Here is a 15,197-nt window from a genome sequence, read left to right on the forward strand (position 1 = left end):
GCCCTCTCTCCTAGACAGATAAGATACCTTTATTAGTCCCACAAGGGGAAATTTCATGTTAAGGCTGCTGACCTATTGCATGCAATGGCGGCGCCATCTTACCCTCCAGCCATACATACATTACACAAAAACATCACATGGGGAAGACAGGTCAGAGAGGTATAACAATGGAAAATGCACCACATGAGGAAAGATAAGGAGAAAAAAAAAAAACTCCCCCCAGACTGAGCTCCATCAGGGAGAACAGAAAAAAAAACTAAGAGTTGAAGGCGTTTGGAGGGGGGATGAGTGTACATCTGCACACTCATCTGCATGTGTATATATATGTCTGTGTGTATATGTCCAGAGTTCAGCTGAGACAGTGTCCTTCGCCCTGCCAGGCTAAGTAAACAGTCTTCCAGCCAACCCAGGTGGCCTTGCATAGAACGTCTAAAAACGTATCAGGGTGTTTTTGTTCAGCTCCAGCCTTGAGACGACAGCTGGTGCCGAAGGGATAGCCGCATTATGATGGTGGTTTTTTCTTTAGTGGGAACAACTAATGAGAATATCAAAGCTGTTCTAACAGTCCACACTGGTCTCTCAATCTCCCATTGGAGAGCCGTGAGCTTCTCCATGATGTTATCAAACTTACGCTCCGTGATGTTGTCATTCTTGTGCTCAAAGAGACGATTCTGAGAACTCACGGCCGCAGTGAGCTTCTCCAAGATGTGATCCAATTTGCGCTCAGAGGTGTTATTCCGAGCGAGCCCCTCCAGATGTAATCCAGTTTGCACTCAGAGGTCTTATTCTGAGTATTCACGGCAGCCGTAAGCTTCTCCAAGATCTTAACCATGCTGCCCTCAATGAGCCCATTTTGAGAAACTCACGCCTCGTCCCATCGTTTCAATCCCAGCGGGCAGCCTTCTGGGGGTTTGAACAGCCGGTTCTGCTTTCTTAATTCTGCGATAAGTCAGGGCCAAGCCAGCTCCGATCAGCAAGAACACTGTTACCATGGTTCTGAATAGGTAGATATCTTCAGCACTCAGGCTCACCCAAGCCCAGACTTCTCGTTGAGAAAAGGGTGTCAATTGCATTCAGGGACCAGTTGATCAAATCCATAATTCCTCTTTTAGGTTTTAGAGAACAGACTGTGAGTGAGTGTTCCTGGGAAAAGTAATACAAAAAACACGAGACTAGACAAGGACACAAGGGAGAGGAGGAGGAGGAGAGGAGAAAAGTGCAACCACCTTCGTCAAGAGCAAAAAGAGAAGAGACATTTCCATATCTCCCATATGTATGTAATCTGGACCAACGACCTTTTGAATCTTCAGCCTGTTCGCAGGTGCCTTTATGTCTTATATCTTTTCTAATTCTCTGCACTTCCTGATTCAGTAACTTTCTTCCATCTGTCCCCCTTTATCTAATTTTCCTCATTCATGAACTCCTTAGAGTACTCCTCCTGTCTTTGTAGCACACACACTCATCACTTGTTAGGAGATTTCCATCTGTATCTTTAATTACTCTAACCTGCTGCGCATCTTTTCCAGCTTGATCTTTCTGCCTAGCCCAGGGGTCGGCAACCTGCGGCTCCGGAGCTGCATGCGGCTCTTTAGTCCTTATAGTGCGGATCCGCGTGGTTTGGGAAAAGTATTTAGCTGTATTTTATTTATGTTAGTTCTTTTTTAACTAGTAGTTCTAAATTGGAAGATTATTGTGATATTGAAATATAAAAATAAAATTATATTCTATTATTTTTTCATCGCTCAAAATAAGCGTCACACTCGCAGATGCCGGTGTACCCACCGAAACGCCGTGCATTTATCGAGACTTTCAATTCCAGGTAGGCCAATTATGGATCTTCGGATCCACATTATGTCAGCAGCTATTCTCCACCGTGAACTATGTTAAAAACAAGCACCGCTCACGCCTCACAGATGACAGCTTACAGTCCTGCGTAAAGATGAAAGTCACTTCGTACAGCCCTGATTTGCAGACGCTGTGCGCAGAGGTTCAGGAGAAGAAGTCCCATTGTAAACATATCACGGCACACCCGACGATTTTCACACACGGTTGCTGTACTCATACAGCCGGCTGTAGCTTTTTAGCTCACAGCCCGACACATACAAACACAACAGCATAGATAGCACAGACGTTAAGGCGGCGAGGCGTGATTGCGGGTGCCGCTCAGGTGCGTCCTCCTCCCCTGCAGCGGCGCAGCAGACGTCGCCCAGCCGCACACATTAACCAGGTAAAATACATATTTAGGCAGAATTTGGCAAATATCTATTTTTCTGTTTTTAGCAGCATAGTGCTTTTTTCCAATTATTTTTTTTAAAAGCCAGGTCAAGGATCCAAAAGCCCAAAGGTGATATAAGGGTGGCGGCTCACAACAGTTTTTGTTTGCTACATGGGTCATTTTAGTTCAGCTGGGTGTCTTTCCTTTTGTTATATTTCTTTAAGAGTTCAAAATGTGTTAATTACATAAATAAAATGTAATTTTCTCTGTAGCACTTCATGGATTTTATAAGCAACACACCTTAGTTGCGTGGAAAACGGGTCCAAATGGCTCTTTGGGTGTTAAAGGTTGCTGACCCCTGGCCTAGCCAATCAAAATGAGTCCCATTCTCCTTCTTTACAATCTAGCCATATTTAAAACTCACTATAAGCCTTTTCCTTTGACCCCAGTCTTTGCTAGCCTCCAAGTAATTCTGTCTGCCTTCTTCATTTCTTCTTCGTCAAGTCTCCTCGTCCTCTTTTCTCTTTCCAAAATATAGACTGCACACCTTCCTGGCAATTTAATTCACTGCTTCAGCTGTATTTTCCCAGTTATCTGGCAACACTTCCCTACCACCTGGAGCCTATCTCAACCCCTACCAACTTCTACTATTTAATCTTTGCCTCTGCCTTCGCTTGGATAAACTTTTCATTTCCTAAGTTAACCTGTAGACGAGGATCTGATGCTACCTAACTACATTCTTTTTGCAGTCTCCTGTCTTTTTCACATTGCGCCTTCTGCATAAGATGTAGTCTACCTGTGTGCACCCTTTCCCACTCATACAGAGACAGAGGCCACTTGAAGAGGCAGTCTATACTGAGGAATGCTCAAGGCTGCTACCAACCATGAGTCAGATTTACTAACGCTTTGCATGTTACTAAATCACATGACTTACAGTCCTGCACTTGAGCCTGTCAGTTACTAAAGTCTGTTTCCATTATGACTCTCTCTGCCAGGCTGCCTCCGTATGCCTTAATTCAACATACACGTAATGACTTATATTTATATGCTTTCCTGATTACAATTGACAAATTGCACTTTCCCTTTAACTGAAGCAAAATATCATATCTTAATTGGCTCTTGGCATAATGGGCGTTTCATATTGAAATGAACTGACTGTGCCTGTGTTTAAAAAATAGCACGACTTTTATAAATCACCCGCAAATCTAACCACAGCTGTCAGCACTATTTTGGGATTGCACTCACATACAAAATCTGGCTCCGTCTGTGCTTCAGTGCAAATAAAATGGTGTCCCACTTGTGCTGTCACTCACATGTGTGGGGAGGTGACCTCAACAAAGATGCCTAGCTTCTCAGCAACCTGAGGCACTCTGCCTCTCTAAGGAAGGGATAAAAAGTTCAAACTCAAACACTCTTCCTGGTTTTCCCAGGTAAACAAATCAAATTTAAAAACTCAGTTTAACAGGTTGAAATGAATAGCAAATGGACAGGTCCTTATGTAGCACTTTCTACTCAATATGAGTCCTCAAAGTGCTTTCTTACATCAAATCTTACTCAATCACTCAAAACCTTGTTTATACAAGTAATTTTCTTTTCTATGCCTAACATTCACACTCCAGTAGCTGCACCAGAGACAACTCAGGCTTCAGTTAGGATACTTCAACATGAGTCCTGGAGTCTTAAAGCAGCAGCAGGTGAAACTGGGGGTCTACCCAGATAAAATCAGCCCAAAATCACCATCAAACAAAGCAAAGCATCGGCATGGAATGCAACACATTATTGTGGGGTCTTTATCTCACAATATAAAGTGTATTGAGGCAAGTATTGTGATTGTGAAATAAAACCGTATTGAACTGACAAAAAGGGATTGACAAAAACACTCTGAAAACTTAGCTAATACACAACAACTCTTTTGCAACCACAGTGAATAGCCAAGAGAGGCTGAGGTGTGATTAGACAGCAGAGCTAAGGCTACATTCATTCAGTCCACTCAGTGAGCATTCCTCACCCCATTTTCATGCCACATTATGATAAAAACAGGGTATCACGAAAGTCATTACAAAACTCTATTCAATTCTTGAAGTCAGCATTGCAGACACCGGTCACACTCATTAATGGTCATATAATTTCACTGAACTTCTTGTTCAAATAACATGTTGCGATATGGTAGTCTGGGCTAAAGTGCTGAACTGATGATCAGAATAACTGCCAGTGCCAGCTGAATGGCTAAGTAAATATTCTTTTTAAAATTGGTGTGAAAAATTATTCCGTTTACTTCTTTGCAGAATTTCAGTCCTCATTCGTCTTTCAAAGTGATAAGCTGTCATTGGAGATTTTGCAGTTTGGATGTTCCTATTCTGGGTTACAGACTGAGTATAACAGCATGCCACTCTTCACTTCAAGATGCTGTGTGCCTTTGTGTTTCATTAACAAGTGAATAACAAACTCCAAACAAACAATTCAAACAACTGTGCATCTCGTCGCCTAGAGATTTCATCAGAGGAATGATGGAAAGGTGTTTAGCACAAAGAAATTAGTATGCAAACACAGGAGTATGCGTGCACGCGTGTCTGTTGGAAGCTGAGTGGGGAAGGGAGAACCAGTGACATTCAGTAGCTTTGAGCAGAACTAATGCTGAATATTTCGGCTGCTTTTTTAAGCTGAAGAGCGGAGTTCCCCAGAGATGGCTGTGATGTGCTCTGATTCACAATGGCAATACCTGCACTTTCACATCAAGGTAAGTATGAGAAGTATTGATCTGAGAAGGAATCAATCCCACTCATAAAGTCTGTTAGTGTATTATTCATCAGTTCATCTGTCAGTCTGTTTATCCAGCCACATATCCGGTTATCAAAGGGTTTTCCCTGTCACAAATTGAAATCGTCTTTAATTTTTCATTTGCTGCTTCCTTTCTTGCATGGTGACCCCACTGATCAAGCAGGTGTAACACAGGGGTGTGATAACCTTTGCAGAGTTCTTGTTTCTCCATTGTTAGGCAAAGCTGCACCCTTCATGAGCTTACCATGTAGAAAAAGGCAAGCAGCTCCAAGATAATGATGATGGAAAACAGAAAAAAATACCTTTTTTGCAAAAGGGATAAAAAACATTATTACCGTGCACTTAAATTGTCTGTATAAGTAGGTTTTTAGATATCCGTGTTATATCCCGAAGATCTGGCCTGACTGATCTTATTCATATAAACTGAAAAATAACTAGTAATACCTGCATTGCACTTAAAGTTTGACATTGACATCTTTGTCTGGCATTTGACCTTCAAAAAAATTAGTAGCCTAAATTATTAGGAGAGTGCACTGGTGAAATCTAAAAAATAATTAATTCTTTATCGCCAACTTATCTGACACTAGAAACACTGTTATGATTCCGAAAACCCCTAATCCAACTACGTCAGTCCTCTGAAACACTAATATTATGCAAATGATATTTGACCTGGGTGTAATTAACATGCCACAGTGCATACATATTCATAAAGCCTCCATTGCTTAAAGGCGCAATAACTAAGATATTTAATGTCTGATCGAATAAAATGACCATAATGTATCTGCAGGGCTGGGGCCTTGCCAGCTGCTTATTTCTGGCTTTAAAACCTTATTTGTTTTGGAACAAAAACACCACTTCAGCTGCTCACATTTTCAGCTGTTCAGTGATGCTAGACTACGTCTGCTACAAATGAATAAACGGCATAACAACTCAAATCATAATATCATTCATTAAAAGGAAATTTGTAGACTATTTTTCTCCCAAAATAATGACTTATTTTGTCATTATTAAAACAAATGAAGGGTTTCTATTAATATTACAAAACACAAATAAACAAACAGATGAAGTACATGTCAATAGGCTGCGATTTTTCCTATGTCACAGTGTATTGAGACTCAATATACGTCCACAGTTGAACATAAGCAGACTCGAAGAGAGATAAACAAACTCAAAAGAGGATCGTTGCTTATTGATGTAACACATTGTCACCTGCCGCACTCGGCGTAGCATTTGCAGAAGCAACTCTTTCACACGAGTGAATGCAAAGTAAAACATTGATTAGAAGCCAAGGCAGTTAGCAATCAAAAAGGAAATTACTTTTCCTGTGAATGATTTGCATATCAGGATCAATTAATGATGTGGTGTCTTAATTAACTCCCAACAGATGAGAAATGAATAATTGTGGATGAAACCTGATATATAGAGTCAAGCGCTTTAATAGGCATGGGTAGAGAAATGATGTGAAATTCAGTGTTGTTTAATCCAAGAAATATGACATTTTCCCCTCAATAAAGGGGCAGTTTTGAAATGACAGATACTGAAAATTATTATTAAATAATGCACTTTGGCAGTCCTAAATACCTGAACACCATATTGTGTTTCAAGTTCAGAATTGAATACTACAACAAAATTCAAGAAAACTTGAAATTTGGACCCTACTGTGCGGTGGGGATAGGGGTGGGGTGTTTGAATAGTTAAATCAGCGGTCCTCAACCTCTTTTGCGCCACAGACCGGTTTAATGTCAGACAATATTTTCACGGACCGGCCTTTAAATACAACAAAATCAAATGATACGACCGTATTTTGTAAATATAATAATAAACACAAATTGTCTAACTTTATTAGCAGCGTCCTCCTGAAATGCGCCAACAACATTGAGAGTAACATCCTCCTTTCGGCCCCTAATGCTCTATGGTCGCTGTGGTAACGTGTAAATATTTCTTTCAAAATAAGACACGCAACTATAACACAGGAAAAGTCCCAGGGAAACAGAGTTAACAATAAAAACCCTGAAAACCATAAATTTCACACCCGAGCCTCAACTCTCTTGGACTGTTACCAAACGACTCACGGATCGGTACCGGTCCGTGGCCCAGGGGTTGGGGACCGCTGGGTTAGATCTTCTTTTTTTTTCTTTTTCTGCTCATTCTGTTGGTTTTTGGTTTTTGCCCTTCTCCCCCGTCCCTCTTCTCAGCTGTTTCTCTTTCCCTCTTTCTTTCTCCCCTTCTTTCCCCCAGTCAAGTCTGTCCCATGTTCAGTAAGTGAAAATAAAATAAACAATAAAAGGTGAATCAAATGGACCATTATGGCAAGGCTGGGATGGTCAATTTGGTAAAGTAAATCCGTTGGGCATCTTTCTTTGCCTTTAGACAACAATTCTGATGGCAAAAGAGCCAAACGGGACAGGCAAAAAAAAAAAAAAAAAGATCAGGATGAAAATTATGTGAATAATATGGTATGGTTAGTTCAGCTCAACTGAATTTCTATTACTGAATTTTATATAGCACCAAATTACAACAACAGCTGCCTAAATATGAGGATCTTTACCTAATGTTGTAAGATAAAGATCCTACAATAATATAGAGAAAACCCCAACAGTCAGATGGGACATCAGAGGTCATCCAGTTCTTTAAGTCTTTAAGACATTCTTGCAGTTTAATTAATTAGTCCAGGGGTAGGCAACTCCAGGCCTCGCGGGCCGGTGTCCTGCAGGTCTTAGATGTCTCCTTGATCCAACACAGCTGATTCAAATGGCTAAATTACCTCCTCAACATGTCTTGAAGTTCTCCAGGGGTCTGGTAATGAACTAATCATTTGATTCAGGTGTGTTGACCCAGGGTGAGATCTAAAACCTGCAGGACACCGGCACTCGAGGCCTGGTGTTGCCTACCCCTGAACTAGTCTCTGTCATCTGGCTTCATGGACAGATAAAGCTGGGTGTCATCTGCATAGCAATGAAAATATATGCTATGCCTTCTAATAGATCCAAATCCAATTGGAATCCATTTTTGGGAGCTATAATTAACATAGCCTAAAAACCAAATAAGGGAATAACTTTCAGAAGAATGGTGCTGCATCCCTAAAAAGACTTTAAGGATCCAAAGATGCACCAATCCTTTTTGGTCCATTAGGTCTAAATCTGCTTCAGTCTGTTGGAAGAGAAAGAGATGTAAGCTTCCATTGAAATACTGAAAATATATTATATGCTTTTCATGAACAACCAACCCTGTAAATAAGTAAGAAATAAACAAATGATTAAAAAGTATCCACGTTGCTGAATAAAATTTCCAAATGTTTAAATGTAAATATTTTAAACAGTTAAAAAGCCTTCGCTTTAAGGGCCATGAAATATATTTGAAAATAGCTGTATGTTTTACTCCGGCCCAACTACCTGATTTACCAAATGCTGTTGTTTTTTAGGTGAGAGCTCTGCCATATGGTGCACACAGCAAATCAGATTGTAACTTTGTTTTTTAAACTGATACCCTGTACTTTCATAACTGGACCACCCTAATCAGATAACGTACAAATATAAACCTCTTCTTACACATATATACACATCACACCTTACAACTTTGTGTATGCTGGCTGAAAATGAACATGACGTAGTGATTCCCCTGATTCTGTGACACCGAGGAGCCAGTTGCAGTGGTTATGTGTCCAGTGCTAATGTTGCCAAGCTGATGCTCCCCCAGCCAACCTGCTCACAGCGTGCTCTCCAGAGGAAGGCCTCCCATCGACACCGCGCACGTACCTTCATGATTTATGAGCCATCTGTCGCATCTGATGTTCCTGTCGCCTAAGACAGGATGTTCCCGGCTGGCATTCTGCACTGCTCTGCGTGGGCGCTGCCTGGGTGTGCCAAGGTCCGCTGTAATTAAATTACACCAAGTGAGAACAGAGTGGTCCCCATAATGCAGAAAAACCTTCAACACAGACACAGAGAAGGCATATCAAAAAATGTTAGCATGTGGTAGAATTATACTGTACAATGGGAGGGTTAAATAAAAAAATCCTTTTATCTACTGAACATATTTAAGAAATGTAACTGAATGGCGACACAAAATGAAAAAAATGCAGATTAAAAAACCTCAATTGTGGCCCCGGGTCCCGAGTTTTCAGTTTCGCTGGACTTTTACTACCAAGCTACGGTAACTTGTCCTCTAACAGCACAAGAGATACATTAGCATGCACAACATGGCACATAAAGAAACAGCTTGGACACAAACCCTTGAGAAAAAAAAACAGTGATACTGACTCCACTGCAACAGGAGCATTTCTAACCAGCTTTCTCAGCCTTTGTTGCTATAACTGCTCTCATACTGTTTAACTGGTCACCAACAGCCAAAGCCATTTGTTGACCTGATTCAGACACGACTGAACTCCGATCAGCAATCAGCGCCAACAGCTGTACTGATTTGTTATGCTTCATTCCTGTCTTGTAACATCCCAGCATGTTGTTTTCTGTCGTACTCACTGATGCTCTGTGTTTTGACCAGTTGTTTACCTGTCTTGTCGTCTTGTGTCATGTGCTGTGCCTTCCTGCCCTGCTTAATCTGGTCTGATCTATAACCTGATTGTGGCTGTACCCAGAGGTGGGACCAAGTCATTGTTTTGCAAGTCTCAAGTAAGTCTCAAGTCTTTATCCTCAAGTCTCAAGTCACGTCTCAAGTAATGTCAGGCAAGTCAGAGTCGAGTCTCAAGTCACTGGTGTAAAAGTCAGAGTCAAGTCACAAGTCTGAAATTTTGAATTTCAAGTCCTTTCGAGTCTTTAAAAAAAAAAAAAAAACGAAAAAGCATGTTGCAGTTATGCTAAATGTAAATATTAGACCATCTAATTTTTAAATCTGTGTTTTTCTCAACACATGACAAAATAGTGAACTTAGAAAATATACACAAATTGTGAAATTGCACCTCTTTAAAATGCAGCTCAATTAAACCTAGCTCCAAGAATAATTTTCACCGACAGTTCTGAGATAAGCTGCATGTTATTCTTGGATGCGGTTGTAGGACCGGCTTTAAAATCGCATGACAAAAATATCATACACATTAAAAAAAACTGTATCACCAACGTAGCCTGGACACCATTTGCTAGTTAGATGAAGTCAGCTATCTCATCGTAGCATATTTATATGCATATTTATAATCATACGGTTCTTGGAGTGAGTGCATACACTCATGAAGTTTAGTAACTTCAGGTCACTGCAACAAGCCCAGGTACAGTTTACCGCCGGATGGGTGCAGGACCTTGAAATGCACCGTGTAGAACGAAAGACCATCGTACATATCATAAGTTTACCAGTCTCACAAATCGTCGTCATAAATACACATTCGTTAACCGTTTATTAATAGGACCTTTAAGCTCAACGGTAATTAATTAGCAGTGGAAATAATTTCTGGTAGCATCACAGAAATGTAGCAGTGACAATAATATTGTATGCTGTAATCGTACTGGGCAATTAGTGATACAAAACAACTGTTTTATCCTGTGAATAAAAGTATGTGTTTTTGTCAATGTACCATAATAACAGAAGCGAAACGCAATATTGTGTCAGGACAATTCACTATTTATGCACAATAAACAAAGGAGCATAACGCGACAATTTCTGTTCAGCACCAGACTTGCTTGTAACCTATATCACCAATTATGTTATGAAAATGACGCATTAACTACAACAGCAGACTGACCTTTGTGGAAATGCTTGGAGCAGACTAACCTGTGAGCTGGAGTGTTCTGGGACGTTATATTTGGTCTTTGAATGGCTGCAATCCAGGCCATCCGTCGCGTCTTTGTTACTTCGGAAACACGGCTTGAACAATTTCTCTTCAACGACGTAATCCGATAACAACCGATCTCTTTACCCGTCGGCTTCCCGTGGCTGTCATGCGACCGGCTATTGCAGTTAATAATACAACGGCTTCTTGACATTTTTGTGTTTCTTTTTATCGCTGTGTGACTGGTTTCAATTGAAAGTCTGCGTGCGCTAGTACCTCTTGCCACGAGTTCCCAGAATCCTTTGCGGTTCTACCCCTGAATGACGTCACATTTTCAATCTATATAATATGCATGTTAAATTTTATATTTGGGGTGAAATATCAAGTCTTTTCAAGTAAACCGGTTCAAGTCCAATTCAAGTCCCAAGTCATTGGTGTAAAAGTCCAAGTCAAGTCACAAGTCTTAGAACATTTTTTCAAGTCAAGTCTAAAGTCATAAAATTAATGACTCGAGTCTGACTCGAGTCCAAGTCATGTGACTCGAGTCCACACCTCTGGCTGTACCTACATCAGCCTAATGACAATGTAAAACCCCGTGTCCAGGTCTGATTGGTCTGGACTGCAGAGAGCCAGTTTAGCACCTGGACTCCTTCACTACAGAGCCCTGCAAGTGCATAGCAACATAGTTTTGCATTGTCTTGCTGAAACCAAGGTCCTCCATTGAAAAACACATGTTGCTCTGAAACCTGTGTACACTTTTCAGGGGAGTAATGAGGCCTTCCAAAAATATGCTAGTTCCCTATACCAGGTGCACTAATGTGCCCCCGTGCCATCATGGATGCTGGTTGTGAAAGCCAGAGATTCCTTTCCTCTTGTGCTAGGACAACTTGGTGTCCATGATTACAAAAAAGAAATTCAGTTTTTCTTTTTTGTCTCAGACCCTTTATTTCTCACTTCACCTACATCTATGTTAAAGAAATCCAAGCCCAGAGAAGGCAGTAGCATTTCTGGATTTTGATTATGTCTTGTTCATTTCATTTGTATGGCAGAGTTTAATTGAACTGTATTCGCTTACACTCCAAAAAGTACCAAATGGCGAAAATCCTGAATGCAAGTAATTAAATGTCATTTTCCATGTAAAATAAAGTGTTATATTTAATGGGATCTGGATCTTTTTATTTATCTAGCACTCAGTCATTAGCTAAGAATCTTTTTTCTTTAAATGGAGTAAAGCGAATAAAATAATTTTACCTCCAATTATTTTGTTTCTCCTTTAAAAAAAATCGAAATGTTACTAAAATTAACCTGACTGGATTGTCTCTACACACTGCATTGTAAAATTTTAAAAAAATTGTTACAATTTTGGGATACATTGTATGAAAAAGGAGATTTTAAATGTACTTCTCAGCTGGCTGTAGCTCAGGTGGTAGAGCAGGTCATCTACTGATCGGAAGGTTGGTGGTTCGATTCCCGGCTTCCCCTAGTCTGCATGCCAAATATCCTTGGGCAAGATACTAACCCGAAATTGCTCTCCGATGCATTCATCGGAGTATGAATGTGTGTGAATGTCAGTTGTGCTTGTGCGAATGGGTGTGAATGGGTGAATGCACAAGTTGTGTAAAGCGCTTTGAGTGCTCAGAAGAGTGGAAAAGCGCTATATAAGAACTAGTCCATTTACCATATACCATCTATTTTCTTTCTCTTTGTGTCTTTCTCCTTCTTCCTAATTCAACACATCGGATGACTGAGGAAATTACTCACTCTGTTAAACCAATGAGGTCTTACCACAGCCTCGCTCTCTGAGCGAGCCTGTCATTTCTGAAGCTGTTCTTTCTCTGCCATCTGTGGTCATTTCAGCGTCACGTTGATGCAGTCCTCCTCCACCTAGTTCACCTCAGTTTCATCAGAAGTGTTCATGGGTTCTTCCACTGAGCTCATCACATTCATCCAGATCTTAAAGACTATTCTTCACTTATCAGAAAAGTAACAAGTATAAAATATAATAATATAAAACGGTTTGGCTATTTAATCATTCTTGCTAATTAGCAGCATTCACTGTTCTGCAGTCTGGAGAAATATAATGGATGACTCAATCACATGCATATGGATATGTTTCATTTATTTATAAAAAGTGTATAGTATTTACCAATTACAAATTTTTCTACTGTTTTTACATATCTTACAAATTACTGCATAACTTGCTAGCAACATCCAAATGATAGACATGTAGCTTGTCACCATACTTGTTTATATTTCCTGTCACCCTAATGTCTCCTTGTTAATACAGGCAAATGTGTATTCTACTTAGAAGCAATCGTAACAGACATTTTTTTCTCAGTGATACTCAAAAAAAAAAAAAAAGATGAAGAAGAAAAAGAAAGAGGAGATGAAAAAGCCAAGTATTGAATTGCTTTTGGTCACGCTGGCTAACATCTGGCATCCATGTAAACAGGCACCAGATTGATAGGTCCACCTGTGCACAGTCAAAAACAATTCTCTTAGGACAACTGAAGATAGACTTCAACAGCTTTTCCTGTACAATTATCTGGCATGAATCAGGGTGAATTTTTAAATTATTTTTCTATCAAACTGGCACGTAGCTACACACGCCGCTATTCATCCAAAACATTTTTACATCTATGCTGCTGCTTGAACTATCTCTTTTGCCATAGTCAGAGGCCACGGGTAGTTGAAAAGTATTTTATCTAGCGGAGAAGTGCAATAGTTTCATGAATCTCATTGTAAATATCAATACGTGTCACACGTGTAAAAGATGCAATCTAGGCACGCTGTATTATTCTTTTGAGCGGAATTTCACCGAAGCAAAAATTCCACATGACTAAAGACTCCAAAAATGATACAAAATATCTGAGGCTGACACATTAGGTCTTCTTTGTAGGAGAGGTTAAAGATTTTTCTACAGGAGCGAGGGAGCTCATGAAAGGCTCCTCCACACAGCGCTGCAAAGGATCACAAAGATAGGTTAAGCTTTAGAAAGTGACTGAGGCTGAGAGGAATGGCCTTCACCACCAGCTGCAGCACTTGGCATAAGATCCACCCTCTTTCCCTTGCTTATTTCCTGAATGACACCCCATTCATCTAAGATCACTGAGTCTTCAGGTGGAGTTGCCTCATTCGCCTCACCCCAAAACACCAGACAGCTACTCTATTGATGCTATATTTATAAGGAGGTAGCTGCATAGTGAAAAAAGGATGATGTGCCTCAGGTCACCTTACCTGCACTGTGTCAGCCCACAAGTTCCACTAAGAGAACTCGGGTTGTCTGATGTGAGCTGCTGCTTTGATTCGCACAGGCATGCATCGTATTGGAAAATGTGAATGTGTCTTGTGTGATGGCACACTGCAATAGGTGTCATACAATATTAAAACAGAGGGAAAAAATGTGAACTGCAATGTTTCGACCTGATTGATAAATACATTTTTTTGGGACAAATTTTACTTTTTCACCATCGATCCATCTCTGCCCGCCAACAGATTGACCACTGACTCTGCTGTCGCATGGTGACCACACATTGCAACTGTTTTCCTCCCTAAAGTCTCATGCTGTTATTTTCCAAAAAGTGATTAAGCATTTAAACCTGTTCTGAATGTCAAAACACATCAGTCTGCTGTCACAGTAAGACAGAGCTCCAAAGTGAGAGATGCTATTTTACACTCCCTGGATACCTGAAGTAAAGGAGCCATTAACTTCCCCCATACATTATGTCATGTAAGTCACAGCTGAAGAACTTGAGTGCCTTGGATCAGAATTAAAACTGTGACTCATCTGTATAAAGATTAAAAACTGAATTAGAAAAACAAAAACTTTGAGCTCTTGACTGACTGATTGCAGAAGCATTTTTGAACACACAAATCAAGAAGGGGAAACTCAGATCTTTTCAGTTCAGATTTTTGGTCTCACACGTTTACACCTGAGAAAAATTAATGCTGCAAAGGTGTCTCCACACCTGGCCTATCAAGATAACGATTTTTGTCTTTATGTCATCCATATCAGATCAGACCTCTTTTTGTGCTTCCCTTACTTGTAAATTAATGTGTTATGTATGTATGCAGTGTGTACATTAATCATCTACATCTAGAGGCATGCTTTCTGCTTATGAAGTTTTCACTTTCAAGCTTGTCAATTTCAATTCATCAGAAAAATATTTTCTACCAAAAGACTAACATGTTAAAGCTGAGAAAGTTCAGCACAATACAGAGCTAAACTTCGCATGCTGAGGAAGAGGAGACATTATGATTCAATGAACTTTCTCTTTGTCTCTCTTTGTTGTCTTGCCCAAGGCAATATGAGAAGCTCCTGAGGAAACATCTGGCATATCAAGGAGGCAGTTTCTCTGTCTCACTTCTCACGATACCCAAAACAAATTTGTGAATAGAGAGTGCTGATGACGGCTCACAGTGCCTCCTTTCTGCACCACGGTTTCACTAATACACATCCCAGTGTTTAGCTGTCTTGTGCAGAAGATT

Source organism: Aulonocara sp. 'chitande type north' Nkhata Bay, linkage group LG11, assembly GCF_057382095.1.
Source record: "Aulonocara sp. 'chitande type north' Nkhata Bay isolate Kocher_YH1m ecotype deep benthic linkage group LG11, A_spYH_male_GT1.1, whole genome shotgun sequence".
Lineage (NCBI taxonomy): Eukaryota > Metazoa > Chordata > Actinopteri > Cichliformes > Cichlidae > Aulonocara > Aulonocara sp. 'chitande type north' Nkhata Bay.